The sequence below is a fragment of the Pristis pectinata genome, chromosome 4 (assembly GCF_009764475.1).
Source record: "Pristis pectinata isolate sPriPec2 chromosome 4, sPriPec2.1.pri, whole genome shotgun sequence".
Lineage (NCBI taxonomy): Eukaryota > Metazoa > Chordata > Chondrichthyes > Rhinopristiformes > Pristidae > Pristis > Pristis pectinata.
Window position 1 is genome coordinate 36,678,963 of NC_067408.1, and position 12,245 is coordinate 36,691,207.

Sequence of the window (12,245 nt, forward strand, 5' to 3'; positions counted from 1 at the left end):
AGCCAAATAGCATATTATGAAGCTTCTCTTAGCAATGAAGCTGAATCTTGGGGACTCTTTGATTCGCTCGTGGTGTTTTTACCTACTATTGCACCGATTTTGGTGCTGTTCCTACAGTAAAAGGACAAATTAGATTTGAAAGAAGTGTATTTTGTAATGTAATTGTCACTTTCAACAAGAAGTTCCTGAATTTTTTGACAATCAAATACTCAACCACAAACATCATCAGTATCAACCCAATGAAACGCAGACTCAGTTCACAAGGAAAACTCATCACTTAAACTAAATAAGGACATAATAAACACCGCCTCTGACAGCAAAATCTCATTTAGAAATTGTTCCCCTATGAAATGACTTCTCAGCCAAAAGAAAGCCTGTATACATTCGTGATTTTATTTTCAGGTGGGCTTTTCTCCAAGCGCAAGCTGTTCGGCGACTGAACTGGTTTCATCTCCTGTTGGGCAAAAGAAACAACCGGCAGATGCTGGGACTCAAATTTCTTACTGAAACCAGCAATGATCACTGCATCCCTCTGCCAATTTCCCCACAGGGGAGGGAGTAATGTATCCATTACTGTAATCAGTCACTTTCTATTCTCTGGGAAGTATACTTCATCATTATTAAAACCATTTGCAATTTCCAAAGATCAAAAGTAGGGCTAATATTTTGTGTGCGTGTGAGGTAATAATAATAAAAGTGCAAAATAAAGCTGGGCGTGATATCTGCAGCCACAACTGTTTCGAGGTGTTATTTTTCTTTCAGTAATTGTACTCCGTTAGCTGGCTGGTCAATTACAAATTATGAATTTTGGTCGCACAGATATGCCTAAACAATTATTTGCTGTGTCTCTAGTCACATCACCACTGCGTTGCCAATACCAGAATGATCACCCAAAGGCTTTAACCCACAGTGATCTCACCGACTTCCGAATTACCTGAAGAATGTCAAATTATATGAAAAAAAATCCTGATATGTCTGCTGAAGAATTCAGGACAAATCTTTATTTGCCCTCGGCAAAGAGTACAAGTTAAGTCAGCTACAAGAAAAATTTCTCTTGATAAATTTACACTGGCTGAACCTAAATGCATTCAACAGCAATTGTTATCGAGCACGATCTGTTTAATGAAAATACTCACTTTTGGGTAGAGAGCTCTATTCTTTGATTGGTCATTAAAAAAAAACAATTAACCAGAGACCGGTTGTGTTGATTTTTCGCCAGGTGCAGCCAATCCACAGACTGATTGGAGTGCCTACAATAAAAGTGCTGAAAGCCTGTGGGCTTTTTAATAAGGAATTACTCATCAATCAGTTTATTTTGTTTTAAATATAGGGCCCTGTTCGAGTTGTTTCCTCTGCGCTGCGTACTTATCCTTTCCCTTCTCACGGGAAGGCCTGGTATCACTTAAGTTGCTTCAAGGAGCCGCCTTCAGCTGAATCTTTGAACTCTGTCGGTTCATCATTGTGGAGTACGTTTAGAACAACAATCAATTCTCTAAGTGACAATGTTGAGAGAGTGACTAAAATAACGTATGCTACCAGTTGCTCTCCGGTTCAGTCAAGTCAGTGTCAATATACAAACACATAAAGAAACACTGCACCCAGATCCCTACAGGCTTTATATTACATCCGGTTTTTTTTTGGAAATGGAAACCATTTGAAGAGAGCGGAGAGGACACGAGTTTGCTTGCAGCCTCCTTAGTCGTTACATACTGTGATTGCTAGCATCATCTGAGAACACAATAACAGCTACTTAACGATGGTATTGTTGCAATACTTGAAACAGTCCCTCTGCAACTGCAGCATTTACCGGTGTAATGCCCAACTGAGTTGACACGATTACTGCTGACAAACCATTGAACATTAAGTGTAAGGTACTTCTGTAATAGCACTGACTTTCCAAATGCCTAACATTGATTTTTAGAATTATAATTATATCTACATGGTGTATTTTTCAACTAACATTTTAATAGTATATTTCATAATGTTCTAATTGTATATGAATCAAGTTCAAACATTAGGGTACAGGAGGATAAGGGTCATAAAAGTTATTATTGAGTTACCTCTTTCTAATGAGTCTCATTCTATCAAATAATTTCTCAGTATTGTCCTTTATATGTTGGATTCTGTGTTATAAAATCATCTGAAAAATGCACAATCTTGTCAGTCTTCTACCTGTGTTTTGCTACAGGCAGCAAATAATTACACAAGTACTTTGTCCAGTTGCAAGTTGCTGTAAGCCAAACATACCAGTACCCTCTACAGGGAATCTGCCAGCTATGTGAACAGGTTTAGCCACTATGTACTCCTTAACCAATTGGATTGAAGCATTATTTAAGAGTCTGAACTAGAATATGAATGAAAGATTAAATCAAAATTAGTGAAATGTCAAATTACGTTCAAAATGCAAACTAACAAAAAAATCGGAGAGAGCGAGAGGTAAAAGAGACAAACTTTAACTCTTTAACAATAATTAAGCTATGAAAGAATGAGATGTCTCATTTGCAAATCTTAATGTTCCATACTGCAATGATTGTTGGGCTGTGATTAAGACTTGCCACGTTGTTGAGAAGATACCTATACGGAATGCATAGGACTTAATTTGTTATGATACAACCTCACCCCAAGCTCTTCAAATACATTATTGATTTGCATGAAAAAGCAGATACCGAAAAGCTATTTTTGTGCAGCATTGGGAAAGCCAGGGTATCTTTAACACAGTTTCAAAATTTCATGTTCAATTGTGCAAAAAATTGTGTATGAAATTTTTTTCTACGAACTAAAGGCAACTAATACTGAACAAAACAAAATGTGTATATCCCTTGCCAATGCAGCTTAAATCTGTATTTTTAACAAAGGTGGGAAGTTTATTTGGGTAACTACCACATGAATCATTATGGATACATTATAAGAATATTGGGGAGAGGGAGAGATTGAGATCTCAGGTGCACCCAAGATGGATTACAAATTAGCTTATATTTTTTGAAGAAGTTGCTAGGATGATGGTTGGAGTAAACCAGGTAGATATTGCCTGCTTAGACATACATAAAGCTTTTAATAAGTTACTACACAAGGGAGTTCTCTGCAAAATCAAAGCCTCTGATACTAGAAATGATGCATTGAACCAAATTTAGAACTGTATGATTGGATTTGACATATCACATAATGGACTTGTGTATGTTGTGAAACCTGACCACAATGATATTGTCAAGGCCTTGGTGTTTGTAGACTGAGCTAATGGCAGCAGATGATGACCATTCTGTTGCTTAGGTCTCTAAAGGTTCATGAGTACCGCAGAAAAATGATGGGGCAAACAAGATATGGACTTGCATTCACTAGATAATTTGATCCATGATAAGGAATATTACTCTCCCCCCCCCCCCACCAAGTCAAAAATTTGGGCAGGTCCCATCACATGTGAGTTAGAAGATGTAGGGTAATTGGTACCTCTTGTCTACTCCATTATACTCCATTATTCAGCAAGATTCTGGCTGATCTTTTACTTCAGCACCATTTTCCTGAACTCGATTCCCTTAATATTCCAAATTCTATTGAACTCCATCTTGAATATTCTCAGCAATTGAACCTCCAATAGTGGTCCAGGGGAAATAATTCCAGATTCACTATGTTCTGGGTGAAGAAATTTCTTCTCATATCAGTCCTGAATGGCTGTCCTTATTTTGTGACAGTGATCCATGGCTCTAGGCATTCCAGACAGGAGGGACATCATCCCTGTAACTACCTTGTTAGGTCCTGTAAATATTATGTATACTTCAATGCAATCTCTTACTGTCCTAAACTCTAAAGAATATAGTCTCTTTCTGCTTAATCTTTTTTCATTGGACAATGCCCTCATCCATGGAGTGAATCTCAAGAACCTTCATTTCAGTCTATCACAAGTATATACTTCATTAGGTTGGAAGTACAGATCTGTCCACAATACTTCAGGTGTCATCTCACCAGGACCCTATATCATTTCCGTGACATGACTTTATTTTTATTCTCACATCATCTTGGCACGGTAGCGTAGCGGTTAGCGCGACTCTATTACAGCGCCAGCGATCGGGTTTCGATTCCTGTCGCTGTCTGTAAGGAGTTTGTACGTTCTTCCTGTGTCTGCGTGGGTTTCCTCTGGGTGCTCCGGTTTCCTCCCACATTCCAAAGACGTAAGGGTTGGTGAATATGGGTTTAAAATGGGCGGCGCGGACTCGTTGGGCTGGAAGGGCCTGTTACCATGCTGCAAATAAAATTTTTTAAAAAAATTTAAAGGTCAACATACCATCTATTTTATGAATTGCTTGTTTTTCCAACATACTAACTTTAAATGGTTAGTGTACAAGGAGTACTGTGTCTAGTTTTCAAATAGTGGATGAGTCAGAATCAGGTTTATTATCATTGACATACGTCATGAAATTTGGTTTTTTGGGGCAGTGGTACAGTGCAAGACATAAAGGCATAAAATTATAAAAAGTTACAAAAATAAATAAAGAGCAATAATGAGGTAGGGTTCATGAGTTTATGGACTGTTCAGAAATCTGACAAAAGGACATTAGAGAAACTTGGATTTAATAAGGATCTGATCAGTAACTGATGAGGAACCACATCAATGCCATTCAAATTGAGAGCGAGCCCAAATAAATCAGAGGCGAGCCATTTCTACTTGAAGTTGTATGAGGCCATCTACAAGGTCAAACTGTGGACCTCTGGAACGGGTTTGCTGGATTCTGTGGTAGATGATAATTCATTGAATACTTGGAAGGAAGAGCTGCTCCTATTTCTTATTGAAGGTATAAATAATGATAAGTACTTTCATAAATTCAGGGCCAGAGTTATCTCCCAGGGGTTGTGGTGGGGAGTTAAAAGCCAGTAAGCACTGAAAACCCCAATAGGCCAGGCAGCATCCATAGAAAGAGAAACAGTTAACAAAACAGTTAATGTTTTAGGTCTGAGATTCTGTCAGAACTGGGAGTTGTGGTGAAGAAGTTGTTTGATAGCAGAGGAATATTCATACCTCTCTCACCAAGTTCATTTGGGTTTTATTGGGTTTCCCGCTTCTCTCAAGACATCACATGTTTTTTTGGGTGAGCATCACATTTGAGTGGAACAGGCTAGATGGATCAGAGGGCTTTTTCTCTCTATCAGTGTTTGTGTGATGACAAACCAAAATATGCAAGGGTGAAAGGAAGGCTTTAACCTGTCAAGAAGGTTACAAGTTGCCTATCTGTGCCATGCTTCAGTTACACCAGGGAAATTATATGTTCATTCAGGTTGCCACTGCTGCAAAATTCTTACGTTTCTCACCTGCCTTTATTTACAGAAAACATATCATAAGACTGAGAAGAAAAATTGTTTTTTATACCACTTCCACATTTTCTTGCAAATTAAAAATTAATATGACTTTTTGTTGATACAGTCATATGCAATCTTAGGAATGACCAAATCCAAAGCTATTTAAATTAGAAATCATCTATACATTTATGAATGAAGTCATGTAATTTGGCTCTTTCTTCTAATTCCACCTTATTCTGTTGTATTTTACAATTCAGTATTTCATCAATGTTAAATATATTCCTAAATCAACCTATAATGGATACAAACATATCTAGTAATTTTGTTAGGTACTTGATAGGTATATTATGGTGGACGCACATCATTTTCAGAAATATTATAGCCATAGAAAATATAATTCAGATATATGGTCCCCATGAACAAATATAATTTTCAATTAAACAGTTTCTAGTTTCTAAAAGTGTCTTCAAATATTTGAACCAAGCCAGTTGTTGAGATGTATAAGGCTTGATAGACTTGTAGCTGAATATGAAAATAAAACATTCAGCAAACTGGGTATCTGCAAGGATTCTAAAGGTGGAACCCTTAATAGATAACAACTACAAGCAGTGACATAATTTCAATATGCAGCTGTTGAAACGTGGGGCATCTTTAGCCGCTTGCACTCAACATCTGCAAGTGTTTTGGCCATTAGCTGGACTCGGTCATTCCTGCACATCTGGTTTCGTTTACTTCAAGGGAGAGAAAGTATAACTGGTACTCACAAACAAGGATATATTACTTTCCCATGATATTTCCCTTTTGCCTTACTTTGAACTTAATTTCAGTACACTGTATATCCCTTTTATAAATCCAGAATTTGGCAAAACTGAAAAGTTTAGAAACTTGTAAATACCGTGCACTGTAACTACATTAGTAGATATAAATTTTACAGTAAATTCCAGTCACACGCATGAATTAAGAATGGGAAAATAAATGTCCTATTTTTTACTGATCCACTTGATCAATAATCTTGGGTTTCACATACATTAAAAATGTAGTAATACAGTGCACAAGTCTTTTTGTTTGAATTTTATAGAATGATCTTGACAGTGATGACAGACACAAGCTTTATAAATTGTTCAGATATTTTCATCAGATCTAAAATGAATATATTGCTATTTTTAAAGGTGGTTGAGATGCTTTTCACGTTTCAAATGTTCTAGTATTTCATGAGCAGTTGCAATAAATTTACAGAATTATGGCTTAGACAGTATTTAAATCAGTGTCTCTTACTCTAGATTACTGCTAGTCCTGTATCATTCCCTTGAACTTTGTAAAGTTATGGGACTCCATTTCAATAAAAGAAAAACATCAGATTGTTTATCTTCCTGAGAGAAAAATTTGATGAGATTCTTTGCTGTTATTGACTGAATTGTTAAGGAGCTGCCTGTATTCTGGATCCCTGTGTCCCTTGTAATCTTCACCTCAGTCTGGAGGATAGTAAATGTTATCTTAAATCCTGAATAGATTACAAACAAGCAACAGTCATTTAGTCTAAAGTTTGTAACAACAAAATAAGGCATGATGCTCCACACGGGGGGGAGGGGTTTGATTCTGTCAGAATGTTCTGTATCTCAGGAATATTGATCTCTGGAGTTTGGTATGCATAAGACAACAAGCAGCTTGCACTTGGATAGCACCTGTATAAATGTAATAACACTTTTTAAGAGATACAAAATCCCTTGTAGCCCTCTGAGCCCTAAAGCTGAATTTTTATTATGTATTTCTGGCATGTGAGACAATGTACCAAGAGCTCAAAAAAAAATCCACCCTCATGTTGAACAAAGGCATGGATTTTGTGCTTGCTATAAGAGTGAAATTATGGCTGTGTGGAGTAACTGAGCCGTGTATATTTGGGGCTTCCACAGGAGCAATGTTTAACCTGGAATTCCCAAAGATCCTCTCAGTGATTTAGCCTTCTCCAGTGTCATCAAAGGAAATCCGTTGAACTGATGAACAATACAGGGATTTATGAAAAGTCTAACAAAGTTACACTGAGGTGCTCAAGTGTAAATGAGTGCTTAAAGGTGTACAAAGCCATAATTGCTGCCTTTATAAATAATCTGGCCCAAAATAAATTTAAATTTATGCACATGGATTGCAATTCACTCAAATAAGTACTTAAAGGATTACAAAGTAATAAAAATACACCTGGACTGTTCCTTGTGGTCTTTTTCCCTCTTTAGATCTATTTACTGCGAGCTGTCGAAATCTGTCTCAATTTTTCTGCTCCATTTACTCATTCTAATCTACCCCCATGAATGTGTAACACTCCATTCACTGGAGACCAAGCCCAACATTGTCATCAAACCTACTGACAAGAGCTCTGTTGTTTGGCAAATTATCTTTATCTCACTGAGCCTGAATGTCAGCTCTGTGACTCTCATTTCCTCCTAGACCATAATCCCACCATTGAAAATTAGGCCACTGTTTCCCAGACATTCACTGACTTTATTTCTTCTAGAGATCTTCCCTTCACAGTCTTCAGCATCATAGTACACCAACACTGCACAGTACCTCCACTGTTTCCCTGAGAGCCTCAAGCCTGACTCTCCCGCAGACCCCTAACGTCAGCCTGTGTTGTCCCAGAGTACTTATTCCTTACTTTAACTCTATTCTTTCTTCACGTTTAGTCTCTTCCCACCTTTGACTGGAATACTCCATTGCCCTCCTTCACTTGAAAAGTTTTCTGTCTCTTATGATTCATTTAATTTACATATGGATGTTCAATCCTTCTACGCTCACCAAGATCTTTTGAGGGTCCTTTGCTTCTACTATGAATAGAGGTCCACCCTCCTTCACCTGGCTGAACTTGTTCTCACATTGAGTAACCATTTCTTTAATGTCTGTTCCCTTCCTCCCAATAAAAGGTGCAGCCAGCTGGGTCCAAGCTTTGTGATATATGTGGAAGACACCTTGCTTCAGTCTTACTCGGGCTCCCCTTCCTCACTTTTGTTTTTGTTCCATCAATGACAATATTGTGGAAAGAGAAACAGTTCATGTTTCTGGACTGAGAAGCTTTATCAGAACTGGGAGAGTGAGAAAGCAAGAAATTCCTTAAATAAATACTTAAAAATTTAAAGGATTACAAAATGAAAAATACAAGTTGACTGTTCCCTCTGGTCCCTTTCCCTCTTTAGATCTATTCATTGCAAGCTGTTAGCAATCTATCTCAATTTTTCCTCTCCACTTACTCATTCTAATCTACCCCTCTGAACATGCAGCACTCCACTCACTTGGAAGTAGGAAAGAGAATTTCCATAACAGAGAAGATGGGGGAGGGATAAGTACCACAAAGGAATATCTTCAATAGAGTGAGACCAAATTTGTAAATGTTAATAGCAAAGCTGTGGGACATGCTCAGCAAGTCAGATTATTCTGGTATAGAAAGAAAAAAACTGAGGCAAAATGATGATGGGCAGAAATTTCTAGGTCTGATACAGGCAGAAAGAACAAGCAAGTTACCTGACATTGGAGAATTTGATATTGAGTTTGGAAGACTGAAACATGCCCAATCGCTAAATGAGGTATTGTTCCTCAAGCTCGGATAGAGTGTCATTGTAACAGTGCAGAAAGCTAGAGATAGGAAGGCTGGAGTGGGATGGTGGATTGAAATGGCAGGTAACCACAAGCTCAGGGTCACACCTGTGGACTGAACTCAGGTGCTTCACAAAGCAATTAGTCAGTGTTTGATTTCTCCAATGTAAGGGAAACCACATTGCGAGCAGCACATACAATAGATTGGAAGAAGTGCATGTGAATCATTCTTTCACCTAGGGAAAAAAAACTGGGTCCCTGGATGGTGGGAATGGAAATTGTGAATGGATCGGCATTTCCGATTTTGTTCATCTTCGATTTCTCCTAAACATACCTTTTGTTATTTCATTAGCCTTTACCATTATTTTTCACTGAGCACCACCATCATTTATATTATTAACTTTCTCTTGATTGCCACCTAATCACAGTATTTCACTTTTATTCTTTCTCCACCCTCCCATTCAGCTTCAACTGTTTATATCTCAAACTGTTCCTCTTCTGTTGGGACTTCATCAACCTCAAACAATATTATCATTTCTTTCTCGATAGGTCCTGCCCTGATCTGCTAGATAACTCCAGTACGTTCCATGCTTATTTCCGATTTCAGCATCTACAAAATTTATATTTTGTAATAAAAGGTTAGTTTTTTTTATTCATAATATTTTGGCTTTTACCTTAATTTTATGGATGTGTTCGGAACTTTATTCAGTGCTCTGTAAAATAATTAAAAAGTTAATTTAAGGTTTTGCATGAACAACATCATCACTGCTTGGAACCAAGTTTCCCTTTGGAGAAGGCCTGGTAAAATTTTGCTACCGAGATCACAAGATTTTCCTGGGAGCTGCATTCTGTTACGGACTAGGTTACTATTGGTGAATGTCCCTTTAAGGTAGAGCATAGTGGTGTGTGTGTGGCATGCTTACATCAACAGAAGATGAAGGACATAATGACGTTTTTGAAGCAGTCAGTCTGAAGGAGAGAGAGAGAGACAGCTTGTCTCTATCGATGGATGAAAAACAGTAACTGTGTCTGTCACTACAATCCATGTATGGATTTTTGGAGTAATCTGGTGGAGTCCACTTTGTCGCTAACCTGTAGAGGGAAACAGATATTTGTATGGACAGCCACATCTCGGATGCCTTTCAGGGTGGCAGATGCTTCGGAACAAAGCAGTGGAGTTCACTTTGTTGTTGACCTGTAGAAGGAAACAGGTATTTGTGTGGATGGCCATGGTTTGAGTAGACACTGAGGTGTCGTTTGGGTTCCCAAGGGGAACATTTGGATTTCGTAATTACTCTCTATTTTCTCTCTACATCTACGTTTTGTCTTCAGTCAACGGTGGTTTTGAAGAAGTCTTTGCTCACGTTTCACCTTGCGGCTTGAAGAACTGAACGTTAAGAACCATTCCTGGACTTGGAGTTTGGGAATTTGCCACACACACACACACACACACACACACTACAAGTTTACTTTTTGGGGTTAATGTTTAAGATTTAACATTTTTACTTCTAACATTCTAACATTTTTACTTTTATTTTTCTTATTATCATAAGTAGTTATTAATAAAGTAGTTTTAAACACTTATCACATGACTCGGAGTGTTTCTTTTGTTGCTGGTTCATAACAATTCAAAGTCAGTGCTGATGACATCCCTTCACCATGGATTGCAAAATAAACCTGTCATATTTCCTCAAAAGAAATAACTAAATTGACTGAATGGGGCAATTTAATGATTAGATTTACTTGAATTTTCAAAAAGCATTAGGTAAAATTTTACTGAGGAGATTTTAAAGAAAATTGGCTTGAATATGGAATATAAGTGATGATAATGATATTTTTGTCCACAATTATCAGTGTTAAGAAGAAACCTATTGCATCTATTTGCAATGTCTTTGCGGTTTACTCTGAATTTCCATAAAGGAAATCCATCTCCAGTTGGTAGTGCTAAAGAGGCTATGAGCATTATCATATTGTGCTATGCTTCTGAAATTCACTCCACTGAAATCAAAGTAGAGCTGCTACTGTTTTGTGTTTCAGAACTTGGTGACATCCTGCATAGTATGTCTTGACCCTTTACTAAATTTTGGCACACTACGAAGATTTAATTAGTGTTCCCATCAACAGCAGCTACACTGAATAGTCTGTACTGCATTACACATAGCAACCCACAAAGAGATAACTGCCCAGACATTTTTGTTCACAGTAAAAGGCTTGCTAAAGTGGCATTAATGGGATGGGACAATGATGATTTTGGTCATCGGCCCACCACCTCAAAACTCACACAAACCAGGCAATGTACATTTTCATACTCAAAACATGAACTCTGCATTTATCTCTAAATACACTGCCTGACCTGCTGTGTAATTCCAGTATTTTCTGTTTTAATTCAGATTTCCAAGATCTGCAATAATTGGATCAGCTTTTCACTTGCTTTGCAGGCCTTCCGGTCTGGCCCTGGGGGTTTAAGACAATGTCATTCTTTGAGAACTCAGTCACAGGCCTTCCCAAGGATCCAACTTCACGTTAACACTCAAAAGGCAGAATTGAGTGCTTTTTAGTGTCCAAGATAGATACTGACCTCTAGGACATAGGGTTAAAATTTCACAAGAAGTCCAAAAGATTTGGTCAGCAAGTTTGCTTCAAGATCATGTGCATGCTTTCCTTGTTGTTACAAGTTCTCTTTTCAATTTCTCACAAAGCTTAATGGATTGGAAAGAAGTTATGTTTTATTGAATTGTAGTCCTGGAAGCGAAAAGTATCTCTTTTGGCACATCTTGTTGTTGTGGACAATAGTCACTGGTTCTTTGAGACTACAGACAAATGTGATAAGCAAATAATCCACTTTCTGTGGTGGCTAAACCAGAAATTCAACTTTTGAAAGGCAATACGATGGCATTTATCCATATCCAGTGCAATAATATTTCATATTTTGTAATGCACAGGAAATTACAAGTGTACAAAGTCATTGGCAAATGGGTGCAAATTCCAGCAATCATGAAAAATTCATTTCACTTTAGAGGAAGCTGTAAGTTAATAGTTATGACAATGAGCAGTTGATGTATTGTTGCATATTGACAGACTAGTCTATTTTAATGCAAGATTGTTTAAATATATGTTTATAAAGCTTATGAAGTTTGATCCTTGTAGAAACAATAGGCTTCCAGTCAAATTTAATCAATTTAACACAAAGGTTAGACATTATGAAAGAGATTGTGGAGGGAGAAATCAGTTGACAACATACGGAGAATCCAGCAATACTCTTTGGCTTATTACATTAACTTACTTTTTAAGACCATCAAATGATATGGATACATTATTAGAAAGAAACATCACATAAATGATATTTGTTTTAGAACAGGATAAATGAAAAACAGTATTTT

General features: G+C 37.4%; 1 protein-coding gene across 5 annotated transcripts in view; it reads right to left on the minus strand.

Moving 5' to 3' along the window:
- Positions 1–12,245, minus strand: part of LOC127569918 (complexin-2) — a 198,083-nt gene that overhangs the window by 133,913 nt on the left and 51,925 nt on the right. Inside the window, exon 3 of one of the 5 annotated variants that reach the window (XM_052014982.1) lies at positions 9,540–9,578. The exons of the other annotated variants lie outside the window; for them this stretch is intronic. The gene's annotated coding sequence lies outside the window, so the exon portion shown is untranslated. The remainder of the gene's footprint in view (positions 1–9,539; positions 9,579–12,245) is intronic. 5 annotated transcript variants of the gene reach the window in all.